The sequence below is a fragment of the Daphnia pulex genome, chromosome 6 (assembly GCF_021134715.1).
Source record: "Daphnia pulex isolate KAP4 chromosome 6, ASM2113471v1".
Taxonomy (NCBI): domain Eukaryota; kingdom Metazoa; phylum Arthropoda; class Branchiopoda; order Diplostraca; family Daphniidae; genus Daphnia; species Daphnia pulex.
In genome coordinates, this window is record NC_060022.1 from 487506 (window position 1) to 509149 (window position 21644).

The 21644-nt window shown below is 42.6% G+C and overlaps 1 protein-coding gene and 1 long non-coding RNA gene across 3 annotated transcripts in view; one reads left to right on the forward strand and one right to left on the reverse strand.

Moving 5' to 3' along the window:
- The window catches only part of LOC124195360 (neuroligin-4, X-linked-like), a 52939-nt gene that overhangs the window by 11276 nt on the left and 20019 nt on the right, over window positions 1-21644 (forward strand). The window lies entirely within an intron of this gene.
- Window positions 224-5602, reverse strand: LOC124195361. Of its 2 annotated transcripts, XR_006875160.1 has the most exons (4): window positions 5396-5602; window positions 5129-5228; window positions 4760-4920; window positions 224-2547 (listed from the first exon to the last, which is right to left on the reverse strand). It is a non-coding gene; the product is annotated as an uncharacterized LOC124195361 (long non-coding RNA). The 2 variants fall into 2 exon arrangements; XR_006875159.1 differs by lacking the exon at window positions 224-2547 and having other exon boundaries at window positions 4633-4920.

Sequence of the window (21644 nt, forward strand, 5' to 3'; positions counted from 1 at the left end):
AAACCCCGGCGCGTGTGTGCATTATATGGGCCTATACAATCAAGTACGTACTAGTAGATATATATAACACGCCTTCCGCGTATAATATAATATCTAAATGTATCTATATTTAGGCGAACCTAACGAGATTCCTGTTATATGGCCATTGATCCATTTTGCACAGCATCTCGTTAGTGCTGCCTCCGACGATCGACCTCCTGCCTCTCAGGCCTGGCCCCCCTCTTTTGCCTGACTATAGAAACCATCAAAATGAGGCCGATAGGGAACGCATTTGCCGTGGGCTTTGGACTTTTGGAGGAAGGAAGGATATATTTTCTGCAGGGGCGAGAGTGTAGACGAGCTATACGGGTATATATCGCCTTTATTGACTTGGCGGCACGTTCATTTCATACAATAACACTTCAAGGAAAAAGAAGAAGAAGAAGAAGAACACACACAAACACCGTCGCATCTATATAGGCGATTGCTGATGATGTCGAAGCCGAAGCTGGAGATGAGAATGTGAGAAAGAGATTGAAGAGGAAATCAAATAAAGAAACAGAAAAAAATTGGGGACGAACGAACGAACGAAAAAAAAAAAACGAAGATGAAAAGAAAGAAGGAAGAACAGGCCAACGGGAAACCAGCACACATTTTCTATTAGGTTTCGGTAAACACTCTTATATATATAGTAGAGACTGATGGAAGTGAGTGTGACCGAATTTCTCTATAGATTTAGACAGAGCGGAGAAGAGCCAAGTTTCTTTTTTTTTTTCGCGTCTAGCTAGAAAAAAAGAAGAAAATCTATAGTGGATTTCGGGAGTGATGTGATCAAAATGTACACTATACAAGTTTCAAATTATTACATCTGCGCGTTTTTCCTGCGAAACGAGCGGGAGAAGAAAAAAAAAAGGGGGAAATCGATTTGATATCCAAGCGAATTCGCCGCGTTCTATATATATATGAGCTGGCCCTTGATGATCATTACTGCGCGATGCCTTTTGATTGCGTCGTCAAAGACATCACGGAGATGGGACGCCGTCACGCATGACGAATGAACAAAGTTGGGTCGTCCAGAACCGAGAAAGTTTATAAGAGAAAAGAAAACCGCGGGGGAACTTTGCTGGGCATCATGCGACACGGATAGACGAACCTGGCGTCGAATCGGATAGGAATTCTTATTGGATATTATGGACTGTCTATATAAGAAAGTCGATTTACTCCAACGGCGGCACAGACATTCAAAACCCCAGCAGAAATCTTCCACCCTTCCAATTTCTGCCGTTCACGACTCTTCTCTAACCTCTCTGACTGACCCTGGTTCCATCCGCACCATCGTGATGGATACAAGAGGCGTGACCGAAAAAAAGGGGAAGGATTCAATCAAAGCTAATGAAATGAGAGAACGGGTGAACGACTATGTGCGACGGGCGGATAGGTGGGGAGGAGGAAGTCGTGGGGGGTAAATCAGAAAAGAAACGACGACAAAATATCAACAGAAAATATGCATCAGAAAATGGGGTGACACGATTTTGGTGTCTGTGTGTTACGGAAGACGAGATTTTCCAATTTCCCCCTGGCGCTGGTGCATAGCCTCCATTTTCCCGTCACTTGTCGTTTCTCCGCGTGTCGTTTATAAATACTTCCCACACTTTTCTTTTTGCCGATAGATCCATCTCCATTACACGTTTCGTCCTCAAAAGAAGACACGTCCACGCGCGAGCTCGATTCATTTATTCAATATCTACTATAGTCGCTCAAAGATCTCTATATGCATTCCCGCTCTGAATTCGTGTTCGACGACCTTATAAAATCCTTCGTAAAAAGCTCCTCAACTGGATGTGTTTGGCCTATTTACAATCTGTAGGAGTATCGAGTGAATGATTTATAGCGCCCAGGTTTTAGCACTCGTACTCATCGCAGCAGACGATACCAGCGACGCCTACGTATTCGCTGTGGCAAATGGAATTTGTCGAACAATACCCACTGGTATGCAGAGACATACGAGAGAATCGGCACAAGTGTCAATGTACAATATGACACAACATAAACATTAACAGAACGAGGGGAGTAACTGGAGGGTAAGATAACAATTCAACTTGGAGGAGGAGCCAAGCTACAAGACGTCATATGTATCTGATGATAGTAAAGGAGGGCGTGTATAAGATCTCCGTGTCAAAATAAGGCGAAAGATAAGGAGCATTAAGTGCATTTCATAGGAAATCGACTACAGCACCACTCGTAGCTGCTAGCTGGCACTTGTGGATGAGAGCCAACGGCAAACCACCGCGAATGGAATCGTTGCGTCGCGATGGCATGGGTTTTTTGGTTTCCCTTTATTGCTCCTTTTACATCATCATCCCCAAGTTACCAACAAAAATGGGCCAGCCGAATAAATGCGGACCAACTGTCTGTCATTCTGCCCGGCCTTGTCCGTCTTCTTCTCGTTTTCTTTTTTTGGGGGGGCTCGGCGGGCCAGAGTTGTCTGTCTGCTGTCTGGTTGTGCCACACAAGGGAGTCGTCAGCGCAGGCCGTCGACGATAAATCATCCGTGGCAACATTTACTCTCTATATATAATACAGAACAGAATGGAGTCTATTTCATCACACCGCCAAATAAGTGAAGAAGAAGAAGAAGCAGCAGATAGACGTTATGCGCTGTATAATGCACAGCCTAGAGGAGGGAGAGGCATAGACAGTTGACAAGAATTGAGTAGGCGCATATAGGTCTCAACCTAAAAAAAAAAAAAAAACCGCCGCCACCCACAAAAGACGGAACTGGTGCGGATAGAAAAAGAAAAAAAACCTCCTCCTACAAAACACATTAAGGGCGTTGATGTGTTGTTTTGGACGTCTTTCCTCGTTTATTTCCCGTTATATTTATATTTCTTTTTCTTCTTCATTCTTTTTCTTATATAAAATAAGAAGAAGAATCCACGAAGCATCCGAGTGTCAGCGCCCAGGGTCTTTATAGTGTACGGGTGCACTTTCTGGTTGGGCGCCTTTCGCCACCCGTCACCACTGCTGCTGCGTTCACGCTACCGCTGCCTTCAGGCTGCTGCTGCATTTATATCGAAAAGAAACAAAAAAATAGAGTTTCTCTTTTCTTTTTAGACTGTAAATGTCTCTAATATCGACACTCGGAGTGCTGCTGAAATCTATCTATAAAAGACTGGAGGTTTCTTTTTTATCTCCCCTCGAGGTTGCAACGTGCCGCGCCATGTTATACACAATGTGCACTTCACAATTGATTTTGATAGACAGTTTGATGAATCAATTGGAGCCAGACCCTCCCACACACAGACAGTGCGCTGTTATACCACAAATAGGCTATTGATGGGCCAGCAAACCCCGTCTTTGGATTGCCATTGTGTTGCACGTAAGAATGGACTACATAGGAGATGTATCACGCCAGTGCATATATACGAGACAAGATGTAAATGCATCACAGTGAAAAGGAGACGAGAGAAAATTTGTTGAGCCCCCAATCCTTAATATTATAGAGGGACATTTCTTTTGATTGCGATAACAATGCGCTTTGTAGAACCGTCTAGCGTGCGCGGGACACTGATGAGTACTGGAGTACATCACACACAAGTGTATCTGGTAGGTATACTGCATAATAACTCGTTTGTTCTGTTCAGTTACAAGAAGTAGAGAGAAAGAGACGAGAAAGAGAGAAAATAAAGAATGAAATTTCGGCTGGTCCTTGAAATCTTAATTGCGAATTCATCGTAGAAACCCGAGCACCCGTTCACTCTTATCTTTTCTCTCTTCAATAAGAAAACTGAAGTTTGATGGTCTCCCACTCTTCTTCTTCTTCTTTTTTCTTGATCCTTTTTTTCTCTCCTACTACCCCCGCGTAATATAACATGATAGATGGGATCTCCTTCAACTTATAGCCAGAAAGAGAGAGAGTATATATAGTGGTGAGCCTGTTTGAAGGACCGATCTCATCACACTCTATATAGCCAACGCGTTGGCCGGGAGGAAGCCGGAGCACTCGAGATCCCAAGCTCGTTAGGATTTTTCTTTTTCTTTTTTTTTACAATATACTTTTGCCGACAGCGAGAAGAGCCCGACGTATAACGCAGCCCAGTGAAGTGAACCTTCTTCTTTTTTTTTTCTCTCCCCATAGTCCCTGAGCTGCTGCACAGTAGCGAGTCCTTCTCACTCTTCCACTCTACAGCTCTTTCTCTCCATCCTACATATACCAGCACCACCATCACCCAATGGCATCGAGGAGTTTTCTCACTCGTCCCTCCTTTAATGATCCGAGTCGCATTCGCTTTTTTCTTCTTCTTCTTCTTTCCGTCATCGCCTTTCACTGGGGCCCATCCAGGCCGCTTCTATATGCGCAGACAATGTGGCCGCCACGGATGGATCGAGAAGCGAATGAGGCAAAAGGCAACAAGATTCAAAGTGAGGGCCTCGTCTATTTACAGAGAATTACAAAAGATGTAAGCCCATTTAGAATTATGGAGGATGCACAACAACGAGTGGTGTGGCGTCAGTTTAAAGTTCAAATATTTTCGAATTCAATTGTTTTACTCACAGACAAAGTTGTGAAGTACAAAACAAACCTGATCTGCAGTCGTTCGACAAATGACTTATTTTAAAATAAACCCTTGCTGAGTCAACAAAATCGGCAAGAGAAAACAGTCGCAGTCAATTCGCCTAAGCTCAGGAATAATAATACTCTTGACTATATGAAACGATTTATAGTCAAATCCCCCAAATAGTCGAAAAAAAATGAAGAATAGAGATAAATTTGGCCTACCTTTAAGCCTGGGAAAAACGGCCAGGCATCCACATCCACAAGTGCGTCATCCGCAGAAAAGTTGAAGGACGGAAAAAGGATGTCCTCGTGAATACACCCACACTCACATGGGCATACACGAGAACAGAGTTTCCCCATTCAAACTGGATGATGCTGTTTACCTGAACAAAAAATAAAAAATGGGTTTACGAAATAATATTGACAGAGATAACATGTGAGAAAAAGTTGAAAATGAGACAGTGGGTGAACCCTAGTTGTTAATAAATGGGAGAATTAACAGTTTTCCATGCATAATCCACTGTGATTATGTAAGTCATGTCATTACAATATGTAGCAGGTCACAGGAATAAAAGTTACACACACAATTACCCAAGTGATGATGGTGAGATTGTTGCCGATGACAGGTCCATACCAGCAGCACAAGCACAAGTTGCATAATTTGTTGTTACGATGACATCAGGCCACAAATCTGCACAAAGGACAAGGTTCCAATACAAACAAACAGCCATATTTTGACAAAGGTTTTACGTGGTCTTAAATGCTAGTCAGAAACTAACATTTCAGAAATTTAGAACAGATTTTTCTTCTGTTTAAGCTCCCAAAATCATTGTTTGTACTAATCTTAGTTCTATTTACCCGCCAAACAGCATAGAGAGTTGGACTGTTGGAGAGCATGCAGGACTGCGACACCAGAGTTGACACACATGACGATCACATTTTTGTAATGTTATTCGTACACTAACGTACGTACGTTTTTGAAAAAAGTCATCGTTCACTTTTCTTTATTCATCTTCAAACTTCGTCTCTTTTTCGCAACTTTCAAAAAGTTTCTAACAAAGCGAACAAAGCTCATGAACGCAGACGACACTAATCGAATCGTCGAGCATAAGATATCGATTAATTAATTATCAATAATCGACCCTCCCCCCCCGCTAAATCCAAACCGCTCAAAAACAATCAAAGCGGTTTTCTCATCCACTCTCGACATCTGCTGAACGAATCGGGATTATTTTAGTATCTAATAGTTCGTCTCATAAGTTCTATTAGACTGAGCCCCCCTACCACAGTCGAGTAAAAATTGAAACGGCCACAATACGACCCACTAAGATATTCTTGGAAGCCAAGAGGGAATAAGGATCAACTAAATCAACCCGTCGTTATGATTTTGTCTTGTTTTCGAGTAAAAACTCAAAATGAAAACGAGCGCCAAACAAAAGAAAAAAAACAGCAGTCGGCCTTTTGGCGCGTACTTTGAATCGTCAAACGACAAACTATAAGACAGACCGGCCTTATTGTATTGACGCTCTTTTCTTGCGTTGCTTTCTATTGTAGTTACATCAGACACATTGTCAACCAAACAGGGAACGCCCTGCATGTTGATATGGAACACAAATTCTCTTCATTATACAGTTTTCTCTTATATATAGTATAGACTACAATGTATACGAAAAGCATGTCGACATTTTCCTAATTTATATTTTTCGTACTAAAAAGCCACGGAGTGCGCTCTATAAAAGCATCCTGTTAGCATTCTATTCGTTTATTAGATAATATATTCAGCGCATAGATACTATATGCACACACACACACACACTTTTGTATAATAATTTTTCTCTGTAAATGGTTCCGATCTTATTAGCCTACTGGTTCATGAAATTATACCCCGGGGGACGAAAGAATATTTCTATTTGTGTTTATTTGTCATCTTTTTTTCCGATCGAGTGCGACTGGTTGGGAAACTTTGCCAGTCGGAAAGATTTGGCTGCCAGGTATATAATACTTTGACAAGGTTTTTGACGAATCCATGGCTATAGGGGGTGTTTGACTGTTGCCGAGACACCGGTATATAACAAACGCAACACGTTCGAAGCGCTTTGCCTTTTGTCACGCTTGAAAAGCGCCCGTGAATTCAAGTTAATGGCTTCAGAGTGTACACGGTGCGATTTGATCCCAAAAAAAGAGAGAAAATAAAAACCCTCCGCTCAATACGACGAGGTTTGAATTTATATTTGACGTTGAAAAAAGATTCGCCGCCGAACGGCATTGATGACACGATGGAAAAAAACCTGCGTGAATCGCGCGCAGCAGCAGCAACCGTATTTCAAGGCTAGCACAATAGACGTCAGTCAAAGTGCTGGTCTGCTGCTATATGTATATCTATCCTTCAAATGCGGACAAAAGGAAATCGATGCCAAAGTGGACGTCCAGCCTATCTAATAATATATTCCACGCACAAAATGGCGAATAAAACCCACATCGAAATCATACATCAGCAATCTCGACAAAGCCATGTGTATCCAATACATCAGATTGGCGAATTCAATCGCCGCTCTAAATCGCCCCCCAATTAATCCCCTACATGTAGAATTTCACTTTTGATTGAAAAGGTGATTTGCCTATTTCGGCGGAAGCATTTCTCCGAGCGCAGTCGGAATCAATCTGAGCCAGCGCAGTTTGATTTATGCAACGGTACTCAAAGTAATAAATGCCCATATTTCAGGGTCTGTGGACTGGTATGTATAATACACGCACAAAATGTCATATCCTATATGTAATACAAGAATATCCAGCACGTTGTATGACAACTATTTACGTATGCCCATCTGTACATATATGTAATCTGGACTATTATACGTTTTCCGTCTCATTCATCACGCAGGATGTATTAGAGCCCGTTTTCAATCTCAATACACCCACCATCAAACTTGCTTTTGGGCCGACGCTGGTTGACGTAAGACCCTCGGCTGAATTACAGAAAACAATCAGACGAAATAACGGCAAACTTCCGGTGACTGTATATATACCTATAGTGCAGTCTACCAGTTTATTTCCCCATGTTACGTGTGTATATGCATGTTTTGATTATTAAAACATGCGCTACATCTCTCTCAGGCAATTGGCTTTTTTTCTTTGAGTAGGGGGGAGGAAGAAAAAAGAAATGGAGGGTCCATTCGTCTGCTAGGTCCCGCGGTCCCAAGTGTGGGCGTCTGTCAATCGTGTTTAAGAGCCGATCCTAACTTTTCCGTCTATTACATTATTAGGGGCGTATAGTATAGATGCGCACAGTACAGTCGTCTTTATAGAATGCTGGACGCTCTAGCTCTATAAGTTGATGCCAAGCACTCTGAGGAATTCACGACCCCACACGCGCGGAGCTGTCCCATTAAAAAATAAATAAAAAAAAAGGTCCGACGACGACGACGACGACACTGGTTCATTCAATCGTTCCCAATTTTGGTTTTGAATTTTCCGCGCTGGCTCTTCTCTTCAATTGCCTGTGATGCCATTGGGCGTCTTTGACCCGCCTACATATCGAAGCCGGCCGAAGAGAAGAGTGAATATGAATGGCCCATCTATTTATTTGCCCCACTCTCTATAGAGACGCGCGTGTGTGTGTGTGTGTCTATAGGCCTCTCTCTCAAAATATATGTGTTTTGCATAAATCAAATTATGCATTCATCAGAGCCGAAAGCCCTCGAGATGTTTGGACTGTAAACTGCGTACACACTAAACAGAGGGCGGCGCGTCGCGTCGCCATTTGCCCCGTTTGTCGGTTGGGTCCCGCGCGGCCGGGAGCTTATACACAGAGCACAGCAGCGCCAGACGCAATGTGGATAATGTTTATGTATAGCCCCCTGCCAGCCTAGCCCAGCCCACTATACACTAGATAGACTGCTGGGAGAGGCGAGAGATGCATAACCCAGCAGGCGTCTCTATAGCGACAGAGGAGGCAATATCCAAAGCACCAGACATTTTTTATCATCTTCTTCTTTTCGGGATACATAAATGGCCTGGCGCACACTTCGCACGGGTGATGTTGTCCAGGGCGCGCGCTCCCGCGTTCGCATGCAAATTCCCCCCCCCCCCTTCCCCGGTTAAATTGCATTTTTCTCTCCCCTGGGGAATATTTTTCGAATTGATTTGACTTGGGCCGACTGCAACTGCTGGTGTACATATCAACCAGTATATATGTAACATCTCTCTCTCTCTCTCTAGTCCCGCACGCAACATCTACACACAGTTGGCGGGACTGGGCCAGCAGCAGTAGCCAAAAGTTGAACTGGAAACCAACGGAGGTGATATGCCAGGGCCCATTTGAGAATATCGTACTACTGCTGCTGCTGTTCCGCTCCTAACTGTCTTTAGACATAATAAATAGGTCTATATAGCTATACGACGTATAATAGCATGGCGAGTTGAGTGTAGGGAAACTTGGATGATTGCTGCTCGGCTGTTCCCGTTCACATCCAATTATGCAAACGCAACTCGTCGGTCGGGACCCCCCAAACCAACCAACCAGTCGATCCATCTCGTTCTGGCCAAAACTTATTCGAGCCCTCGAGCGCCACTTCGGGAGACCGACAGGCTCATCTCTCTCTCTCTCTATAGTCTACTGTGGATGCCCGGCCATAGCAGCCCAGTCAACGGATTAATGTTGTTGTACTAATACTATCTGCTTGTTGATGTCTGTGCGGGAAGAGCAGCAGCAGGAGTTAGAGATATCTCTGATGCTGGGCGTCAGTTGTCTGACCTTGCGGTCTTAGATATCGACTGACGTGTGCTGGGCAAAACAGTATACAGTGCTGCTGCTGCTAGTCTTATTGTATGGCCAGCAGTGGGACGATGATGCTCAGTGAGGCGCCTCGGTTGCTGGTTGCTGACTAGCCGCCCAGCGCAGGAAAGCCAAACGGAAAGCGAATCGTGGAAGATGTATAGACGGAAATGGGGGGTATCTAAAGAAACAAACCAAACAGCAGCAGCAGCAGCTACAACTGAGTCGGAGGGATGACGACACAGAAAGAGAATCCCAAGAAAAGAAGAAGAAGAAAAACAAGAATCTGACAACAAGAAGCGAAAGATGTGATGATAAAAGACGAGCCGAGCCAAGCCACGATCGATACCAACAGCATCGTCCAGCTTAGACGTATAGGATCTAAGGAGCGCCAGGCAGGCAAGCTCCCCCTTCTGGATATATAGCCCCAAACTCTATAGATCCCAACCCTTAAGAAAGATCTATACTCCCCCCTGCTCCATGTTTGGACCAACGGTCCTATATGTTACATTGTACGGATGTAGGGGCGTAGTAGGTTAAGCGCGTCGGTACACCTTCAGGGTTGGCCGGTTGTAATTCATACGGGAGTGAAAAAAAAAAGGAAACGGGAAAAAGTCAACTGGGCGCCGGGTAGGAAATGGCCGCCGGGGTCGCAATATACTCTTCTATAATTATGTGAAATGCGCACAGGGACGAGGTGGGCGGAGTGTCGTGTACTCTACGGCCTGTAGAGTTGGTCAAGCCAAGAAAAAGAAAAAAAAAAAAGAAAGAATTTTCCTGTGAAACTACTTATTATATAGCGCTGGGCTTGTAAATACTAAATAACTAGCGAGTGGCGCATAATAGATACATAATTTATTCCTTTGGTTCATTTCCTGACCCTCATCTCTCGGCGCGGAATGAAAAAAAAAAGGTCTGTGCACAGGCCGAATCTATAAGGAACCGGCCACTGTATATAGTCTCTATGTACTCTATACAGCAGACCAGCGTGCGATTCTGGTTGAGCTGTATATCTACTCTTATATTCCTGGGAATCGAAGAAGAAAATGGACTGGCAAAAGGCAATCAAAGTGATTCAATTTGCCAGCATCCTCCACCCCACACACAAAAACCCCTCCATCCCTGTAATACATGTCTAACGAAGCGGAATGGAGATCCAGGGCGGATGGGACTCTCTCTCTCTCTCTAGTATCCACTATACTACCACCAACCCGATGCTACCGGATTGCCAAGCGTAGTCTCGTCGCCCATACGAATTTCACAATGACGTAAAAAGAACAAGAAGAACAAGAGAGAAAAAAAAAGGCAAGATGGTTGACAACAGTCTTTAGACACAGAACCTATTCTATTCTGTTTGGGCTTTTCTTCTTTCCTTTTGGCTATTATATGGGTCCCTATGTACCAATGGAAAAGCATCATCTATATAGACCCCCTCCTGGCCAGCATCATCAGACTTTTTTTCTTTCTTCCCCGGCTGCTTCTTTAGTCGGAGAACATCACATGGCCCAGGCACGGGGTGGGGTGGAAAATATAGATGACTGGAAGCGCGTTGGCTTGAAAGAAGAAAAAAGAAGGAATAAGAAGGATTGTGTGAGTGAGAGAATAAAAGGATCGAGGGCGCAAAGGACAAGAAGAAGGAAAAGTATCGAGAGAGAGAACACAGAGCAGAAGCAAAGATGCTAAAGAGTTGAGACTATGCCAGAAACAGAGAGAGAGAAGAGAGTCTTAATGGTTAGTTGCTTTCGTTCTCTATGTACAGCGTATGTATATATATGTATATATATACACTATACAGACTAGCATTCCGTCTCCCTATACTGCTGGAATATGCTAAGGACACACAACACACTCTAGTCGATATAATGGATGAGAGAGACTCTTGCATTGACAGTGTGTGTGTATAGAAGATGTAACGGGGGCCGGAGAGCAGAGAGAAGAAAAAACAAACCAAAAGAAAACTGGAAGAAGAAGAAGCTCACTGGGTTATATGTGTGTGTACATTCACTTTGAAGGGCGATGACCTTCTCTTACAAGACATGTCTTGAGATGATGGTGTCCTCCGCAAGAAGATATAAGCCATAAGAGGAGGAGGTCCTTTTTATGTCTATACAGAGCTCTGTTTTTCTATGTAGATATAGTTGACGCGCGTTGTGTTTGGGATAGAGAAGGTACATATACTTTAGACGTATAGGTAGTAGATGTATAGCTATCCAACTCGGCCAGTGTTTGCTGGCCCTTGTCGAATCAAGTAAAAGAACCTTTTTCACTCGAGACTAAGAGCAATCACTCGGATGGGCTCCTAATAATAAAGTAAGAACGGGCTCAGCTGAATATTTTATTCATAGCCGTGTCTTTATAACCACACGCAATCCATTCAACATCAGTGGACACCGGTGACCACTTGATTTCTCTGGTAGCTATTTAGAGGAGAAGAACGACAAAGTCATGAGAAATGATAGACTGTCATCGCCGTAGGTCAAAACTGCCGTGAATTTTGATACAATTAAGCGGCCAATATAGACATGTACAAGAAAAAAGAAAAAGAAGGCGGTAGGAGCTGCTGGCCAAAAGCTTTGGGCATCCCATTTGTCGTGGCTCGTTTATATCGGTTGGAACGGGGGCGTAACAGCTGGAAACTTCCGATCGCAACTTTTGGGCGTTTCAGTATTTCATTTCCAGCAGTGAAATGACGGGGAACAGAAAAGAAAATCAGAAAGAAGGACCACCAGAAAGCCATTTGATATTTCCCTCACGATGGCCAACAAAAATGAAAGGAGAAAAATTTTGAAAAACCATATTGCCGATTTTTCTTTCTTTCGTACGTGTCTGTTTTGTTAGTCACTTTTTAAAAATAAAATCGAGAATCAAAAAAAAAAGAGAAAAGGAAAGGGGGAACCGGGAAAATGGGCGGGTCCATCGAACAAGATGAAGGAATAGTTTAGATATGTAATAACATACCAGTATGATGTAACCCAACAAAAAAATAATGCTTTGATATTTGTTGTGGTTTCCGCTTTGTGTGTGACATTCTCATCCATCATCTTTGTTTTGCGGTGATTTCCCCTTTTTACGTCACATTTCTTATTCGCCCCCTACCCGCGTTACGTCACATTTTTTGCCTTTGGCTTATTCGTTCCCGTCTGAACTCATCCGCGTTTCCTTCCATCACCAAGTAGCACAACTTGGCCCGCTCAATTGCCCAGAGGAAAGAATTGGAAGAATTCACAAGTGGGAAATCGAAAAAAAGGGGGACGACATTTATAAATCGGGCGATAAATCACAGAATCGAAAAATGCTATAAATAATAATTGGCAGCACAGTAGTACACGCCGCGACGACAGCAAGGACGTGTAATCTATATTAAATGGTATAGCTCTTTATTCCCGGTCTACTTATTTTCTTTCTCTTAAAATGGCGATTCATCTCGGCTCTCTATCATCATAGAAAATTCACTTATATATAACCTGGCTGGAAAAAGTAAAATTCTATATTGAATCAAATATAATCCTCCCAGAGCGCAATTTTTTTTTTAAATATTTTAGGTTTTCTCATATAAATCCTTTTATACTTTTTACTTAAGTTCAGTATATTATATAAATATTTCCCGCTTTAAATGAGCAATCCGCTTTTGATTCCGACTCGACCCAAGTTGCGTAATGCATGTGTACACCCACCCAGGATTTACATTAAGACAGCAGCATCAAATATATATATCATGGCGAACGAGTTGCAGAAAAAAGCTACTAATTAGATTCTTGCCAAGCCGAGGAAAATGTCACACCAAAGTAATTAGTATAATTATAGCTACCATGAGGAATAATTGAATCAAAAGAGTTTCCCCTCTTTTTTCGCAATGCATTCCGGGTCACACACACAAAAAAAAGAAGAATAAAATTGTAACGGAATTGTACAGACGAAAGAAAGAGTCACGAACATCAGAGGATGAATCATGTGTGCCAAGCAGATCAATGAGAAAAATCGACATTCACTTTCCCCTATAGTACTTGAATCTTTTTTTCTTTCCCCTTGGTATATGATGGGAAACCCTTGACAAGGTTTCTTGTGATCATCGAGCGATCAGCAGTGCTCGACTACTACACCCTTTATCTCTTTGCTCTTCAACTCTCTCTTGAGAAGAAGAAGAGAGTGAAAGAAACAAAAGAATCAAGCAGCAGCTAGCAGCCGCCATTTCATGTATAACGAGCCGATATCTGATTGATTTCTTTTTCAATTTTTAGTGGGCCGGAACATTTCGGGTTCCCCGGGTTATTCGAACCGGAATCGGAGGCCAATCAAGATAGAAACGAGTGAGAGTGGTGGGATGGTGATTTATTATTATGCAAAGCTACGGCGCAAATGCACGTCACCCAATTAGCGTCTATACTACGCAAGACGACACATCTCTGACTGTACACGAATTGATATTTTCAGCATAAAATTTTGTGTCGAGGGCATCAATATAATATAAGTTGCAGCATTGTGTCGACTGCTGCCTGACTAGGATTATTGGCTGGCCTGTTCGACTTCTAAGAGTCTTTGCTGCCGTCATTCGATTCAAGCTGCCCTCGATACATGTATAGGGGGGACACCGGGAGAGAGTATATAGAGGACCAATTATCACGCTCAGTTTGAGCGGCAGCGGTTCTGGCTGCTGGCTGCCATTGACGACCTTTGGCAGCGCTGCTGTGTATTACGTCGTCGGTCGCCTTTGATTTGGAGGAATGCTGCCGAGCCATGCTGATGGCGAGACGACCAGCTTCCCCCCCGCTCTGACGTCAGAAAATGACAAGGTCCATTTCTGTCTTTGTCATCGCTTTAATCTTCTTCTCCTTCTTCTATTCGTTTCCGGTTTTTTGACCGTCAAAAAAAAAAAAAAAAAAAGCCCAGCACGCTCATCCACAGTTCTGAGCAGCAGATGAACTTACAATCACAGAGTCTCACGATATATCTGCGGGCCGCGCGGCTAGTCATAAGATTTTTAATTTCCGTTGGGAGGAAGTCGAAGGAAAATAAAGCTACTAAGATGACCGCCCGCGTGACTGATATGTATCTATTATTTCGAGCCGGTGAACTGCTGGTGGAAAACTGCGCGCGATGTCATTATACAACTCTCGTTCATTATACACACACATACTGTATAAGCGCAGCACATTATTATTTAGAGTCGGGAGTTTCCGCCGCCCAAAAAAGAATGAAAAAGACATGGATGGCTCAATTTCCCTGTCGGTTTTTCACCGGATTTCACATCAGAGATCGGACGTTTTGATTGGCTCAATTCGCCTCATCATTCCCCATCACACGCCAACTGATCCAACATCCTAAATGACATCAGCGGAAATAACACGTGCATACATTGAAACGAGAGTCGGTATAGATCATAATAATAATGGAGATGATTTGGCTATTCTCTCTCTGCTCTCAAAAAAGTGTGTATCCAACACAGGAAGACAAACGAAATCACTCGACTCGATCCACGATGTCGAATAAAAGAAGACGGAAGGAAATCGAATGAGGCCGGTCGAATAATCAAGAGAGACGGCGGCCGCGGGATGAGGCCAGCAGCCAAAAAAAAAAAAAGGAGAAAAGCCAAAACTGCGTGGGCTGATGCTGTTGTAACGTGTCGAGAGAGAAGAGGAGAGAGACAGATCCAAGTGTATACATACGTTAAGGGCTTGTCTCTCAAGAGTATTCTCTTGGCGTATGTAGGATATTGTGATGGGCATATATAGCTGCTGCTCTCGCCACCGTCTCTTATATAACGGGGGGTGATGGGGCTGAAGCGCCGGTCGATGATACGCGCCCGTCTTATTCTTTTATATATAAGAACAACATCAGCAGAAGCAGCCTCCTTTATTTTCCCTATAACACACTAGATTCTATTGCGCTCTTCTATTTCTTGTTGCCGGTCGTCTGCCACCCAAGAGTCAAGACACTGGGGAGAGCGAGAAGAGAGGCGAAAATGTGTGCAAAGACCAAAAGAAGCGAGAGGGGAAAAAGTGACGAACTCACACAGCAGCACACGGAAAAACTTCTTTCTCCTATACACAAGGTCTCCTATTTTCTCTCTCGCTTCCCTGCCGAATATCAATAAGGGGGGAAAAGTGAGCAAAATGGAATAAAGGAGTTGAGTTTATTCGGGCGCGACGACGACATACTGCGAATGAATAGTCGGAGCAGCAGAGGACGCGGGCAAAGCGGAGAAAGAAGATAAGATGCGGGTGCAAGTGCCCGATATTCACACATGACGGACAACTTGATCGTGTATATATTGTCTTCTTTTTTTCCCTCTCTCTCTCAAGAGCTAGCTCGCTCTATTCTTATATTTGCCTTTCCCTATGTGTTATGTAAAATAAGTTGATGCGGACGTGCCCAGGAGCGACGGCAACCGGCAGTCGAAAAAATATTGGAATAACAGCGCAGCTCAAGGAAATAAGGCAACGAAATTTCCCCCCTTCTTATAGACATGTATATAATATAAGGTGATCTGGGCGGTTCAATTTCCTCGGCATCGATAACAGGAAAAGAAAAAAAGAGAAAGAGCGGCCCACACAGCTGCCTTGTGACGGCGGCAGCAACTCACGCGGGAGCCGACAAGAAATCTCTGTCATACATATCCCAGGCCCCAAAAAAGTTGCTGAGTGAGAAGAGCTTGTTGATGCCATTCGTGTTGTTACACTACGGCCATTGGCCATCAGCAGCAAGAGAAAAAGGTGAAATAGAAAATTCGATCAATACGTAATAGGCGTCGCCTGGAAAGAATATTATATTATACATGTTCAAGTGGAGGTGGGGGATAAAAGAAAAAAAGTAATAGACAGCCATCTCATCTATTATATAGATATGTACATAGAGTACGCCTATAGTACTGTCATTCCGTGTACACACACAAGGAAGGGCGATATATGAGTGTACGCATAGTCAAGCTCGCAATGTACAAGTTTCGATCATATGGCGCTCGACCTATACAAGTCGAGAGATGAACGGTAATCGAATCATCGTTGCTCTCTTTTCCAGACGCCGCATATAGATTCTTATATTCTTCCCTCTACTTTTTCGGCGAAAACAAGAAGACGGGCAAAAAAATATATCCGTGTGTGTGTACATGTGTGTGTGTGTGTGGCTGCGGCGTGTTTATAAACTTGAGGTCTATACATAAATGGGTTCGCTACGACGATATTTCACAGAGATCAAAGCCTCTTGGGTGCTGGCGCTTCAATAGCTTTTTTCCTATGGGAGAAAAAAAGAAGAGGAAAACCATCAACCCGGGTTCGGGCTGTGTTGCACAGCAGCAGAGAATAACCCCACGTTGGATGTCGATGACACACAGAGAGAATAAAAAAAAGGTTAGACGATAGAAGAATAAAACAAAAGATCTAGAGGTGTATCCAATCTCGGATGAGCTTCGAAAATGACGTGGAAAATCCCCCAAAAAAGAAATAAAAGACGAAAAGGACGAGATATTATATTGCAGCCATCAAACCGGATGAAACAAAAAGAAAACTAAACCGGAAGAAGAAGAAGGCGGAGAAAAAGAAAGTCTTTTGAGAAAATCTTTCAAAGGAGAATTTTCAGAGGCAAATGAATCCAATCAAACGGAACGACACGATACACGGCGTGTGCGCAGCCGAGAGAGGAGTCACGCAACTCACGCATTGACAATAATCGTAACAAAATCAAAAAAAAGATAACGAAAAAAGAAGAAAAAAGGCAAACGATAAGAACGTGTGTGTGTATATAGCAGAGATCTTCTATACGTCTTATATAGATCTATATACACTGACTCACGTTCCGACTATCTGAATCTGCCCAAGAGACGTGACAACTCGCAATCGGTGACAGATACACGTCTACTATTATAGTAGAGATGTATAACCCAGCACATTGTGTAGTTACACTATAGATTCTAGACTTTGCTAGCTGGGTGTGTGTGTGTGTTGAGTTCCGTCCTTTGTCGCAAATAAATAAACACGCGTTCGGGGAGGGATCTCTGTCATGGCTCTAATCTATCGCCATCAGTTGTCCCGCCATCTGAATTCCCGTTGGAAAAAAAAAGAAAGAAAGCGAAAGCGTTTTGGGCCAATAAAGTTTTGGCGCAATACAACAAAATAGATTTCCTGTGTGCGTGTGTATTTCCTGGAAAGGAACGAAATCACCTTTCACAAGAACATCATTCGTCAGGATATATAAGCAGCAACTGCAACTTCTATTCGCTTCGCGACAACCCAAAAAATTCACGTCCGCGTGTCAGTTGGCCGCGTGTGTGACGTTCCTACTGATCCTACCAGCGCAGGCAGCACCTCTCACTCCCGCCTACGTCTTTTAGGGCCGCTCTTCCCCATCAAATTATGTGCCCATACACGTCGGTGAGTGAGGGGGTTCAGTATCTTTTTCGCCTTTCACTCGGCACACAAAAGCCAAGAGCCAAAGAATCGCTCAACTGATGACGTATAGATAAAAAAGAAGAAGAGAGTCTAGAGCAATACTATTCATGGCGAACCGAGAGAGAGAGGATATAGACAGTAGAAGAGCATTATAACTATTCTTCTTCTTCTTGCTCGAGATAGATTCTTTCGTCTATATATAATATGTAACGTAACTATACCGTACGTACCGAATACCCCATTTCCTAATCCAACCTTGTTCTCTTTTCCTCTTCTTTTTCTAAAAACTTTTCTTTTTATTCTTCCTTTTTTTTCGATTTGCTCGACATGTCGCAATAAATAGCCGAAAAAAGAATAAATCGAGTCGGAGGAGGGAAGGTGACAATAGAGGTGTGTTAGCCAACGTAATGGTACTGGTAAATACAGCATATAGGGGGTGCAGCACTCACCCAATCACTTCCAATGGGGTACGTGGGGTGAGAGCTCTTCCCTTATACCTTCTCCGACATACACGTCGTCAAAAGAAATAAACCGTCGAATAGAATCTAGACTTGGATAAAAGCAGATGGCGACCAAAGTGTTCAATGATAATAAAAATAAAAGAGTCAAGTATATTTAGACATATTCTAGGAAATAACTAGCAGGGCATGACTGATGTCACGTACAGTGTGATTACGATATTATATCGCCAAAGGCAAGTAGCCCGATCAAAAAATAAAATGTATCAAAGGATTTAATATTAATGAAAACGAACGAAGAAACAAATACGAATGAGCAATACACACAGCTATATCTCTATTTAAAAAATAACCTAGAGCTCAGCAGCTAGCGCAGTTCAGTGAGAGAGAGAGCTAGCACATTGTGTCGTAGATCACAATGTGGTCACCGGCTGTATCGATTTCTTCTCCTCCCGCCCCCCTTTTCCTTTTGCGGCAGATACACACATAGTTGTTTTCTTTACATTTTTGTTTTTCTTTTGAAAAAATAAAATAAAAAAATGTTTAGTTTTGTTATTCTTTCGCAAGTTGTCGAGTCCCGAAGAAGAAAAAAGGAAGGAAATCGGAGAGTATCGTGCAATGCCAGTCGCTGTATAGCGCAGTAGAAATCTATAGGGCCCCCTCCGCCTATAGATGGCATAATACCATTATAACTCGACGTCTTTCAAGTGTGCAATCGTGCGGTGAGGGTGAGGGATTGCCACAGCACAGCCAGCAGCCAGGGATATACATCGACTTGATGTGTGCCTTAGCTGTTCACTCTTAATATTAATATATGGGGGCTGGCTATTGTGTAGGCACACCGTCAGCCAATAATTCTATTTTCTTGGCTTTTTTATTTTATCTTTTATCTTCTTCCTTATTTCATCCAATTTTTTTTTTGTTATTATATTTATTTTTTTATTTTTTCATTCTTTGGGGAATTGAAGTGAAAGACATCGTCTCTGATGTTGATACCGTCGGCTCTGTAATATATAAAAGGTAGACACAACGTAATCCTTAATGCGCCCACCGCTGCTGCTGCTGCTGTGCATGCCACCCCGGTGATAAGGTTCCTAACTGTTTTGGATGTTGCGGCTCATCTCGTATACCTCCTGCTGCTCCCACATGTACGTAGGCAATCTCTTAGCCTCTAGAAATGCTATTCTACCTTCTCTCTTCCCCCTCCTGCATCACCCCTTTTTCCTCCTCTTACTTTCCTGATTCCATTTCGTTTGGATATAGTGACCCACTCCACATCTCCCAGTTGCTGGGATCAGTCAGGATCCTCCTAGGTAATTTATCGCGATCTATAGGAATTGAACGTTACGTATACACACACATTCTCCACAAGGGTGGGTGAGGGCCATGGGGGTTACAGATTACAGATATATAGAAAGTAATCAACAGCGAAAACAGCTCCGTGTATTTCGATTTAGCTAGCTCGTATTAATAAATCTATTCTTACGACGTTTCCCCGAAGGACTTTCTATAAGTCGCAACATTTAATGTTCGCGATCCAACCGACCTCAAAGAATTTATAACGCAGGGGCTTTTGTATATAAAAACCTATTGTGGCATTGATTTTGAAAACGCTGTTTTACGTCACTGCCGTCGAGTGTCGTTTCGCAATCTCCCTTTCCATGCAACCACGTCCATGCTGATGGGCGTTGCACTTTGTTTTTTTATTGAGCCAAAACACCTAACGTGTTACTATATGTTGACTCAAATACGAGGAGGTGCCGGTGTGGCGGCAACTCCCTCTTGGTCAAAAAAATTGTCTTGTTGCACTTTGCTTAAAGTGATCAAATATTTTAGAATGGGATGGTTTACCCACAGACAAAGTTGCGTGGGACAAAAGAGGCCTGATCTGCAGTCATTCGACAAATGAGATTTTTAGTGAACCGTTACTGAGAAGAAAAAAAAACGGAAAGAAAAAAGTTCAGATGCAGTCAACCGCCTAGCTCAGGAAAAAACATGCTCCGTGACTACGCAACGATTTATAATTAACGCCCCCAAAAATTGTCAGAAAAGGAAGAATAGAGATCAATTTTGTCCTACCTTTATGCCTGGGACAATACAGCCAGGCATCCACAGTTGCTCCATCCATCAGCTGAAGAGTTCAATTACCACCAGACGGGATATGGTAAAAAAGGATGTCCTCGTGAATACACCCACATTCACATGGGCGTACACGAGGACATTTGAAGAAAGGGGAAAAGGAGAGAACTCGATTGACAGTGGTAGTTTTCCCAATGCAATGGGATGCTTTTTATCTAAACATAAATAGAAAATGGGTTACGAGTAAATATTGACAGAAACAACAAGTCAGGAAAAGTTGAAATTGAAACACTGGGTAAATCATAATTGTTAATAAATGGGAGAATTCAAGGTTTACATGTAATACACTGCATTGATGCAGGTAATGCAGCAAGATATCTAGTAGGTCACAGGTCAATAAAAGTAAAGGACATTACCCGATTGATGATCCTGAGATTGCTGCTGTCGACAGGTTAACACCTGCACAAGAAAAACTGGCATATTGTGTGGTTATGATGGCTGGCACTGGCCTCAAATCTGCAAAACAAAAAAGGGTTACATATGGTACAAAAAAACTGCCATGCATCGACAGGGCAATCACATGAAAAATGCTAGTCAAGAACTAACATTTCACAAATTTGGGTTAACAGGTTTAACTCTTCTATAGCTACCACAATCATTCTATTTGTATTCTTAGTTTTAGTGGTTTTATTTACCAGCCAAATAGCATGGAGTATGAAGGTTATCAAACCAAAAAAAAATTTATAAGAATATGAAACTTAACTTTGTCTCTGACTTTTTCGAAATTCAAAGTAAACCGACTAAACGAAAACAGACGACACTTATCCAATTTTTTTATCAGCATGCTTATGATTTTGGAAGCCAAGAGGAAAAGAAAAACCGGGAAAAACTCATTCCTTTTTCCCTGAATGGTGGAATTCGAATAGGGTAAAGTACCTAATTCGGGACAGGCCCGAAAATTTCTTATTTGGGACGAAATAACATTTTTCAGTTTAAAACAAAAACTAACCCGAGTTTCGATAAGAAAAGTTGCTGAAATTAAAGAAAATGAACGGATCTACGTTTATATACAACTATGTCAATGTAGCTGTACAAATTTTAAAGATATGACAAAAAATATATTGGGAAAAAGGACTTAGAAAAAAGCTAGATTTGGGACGTTTGCAATCTTGCAATATTAAGATATTTAGGGGTTATTTTGAGCTGAATTTAGTCTTAAAATAAAGAGCTCGACAGAATCTTTAGATTCAATGCATAGAAATGCAAGAAAAATAAAGAAATTTCCATCAAATCGAACTTGAAGCTTGCTGGCGATAAATCCCATAACACAAAATCGGGACACCCAAGTACACAAAATCGGGACAGTATAATGTACGCAAGATGGCACTAGTTGAACTGTCAAAATCAGGGTTTTA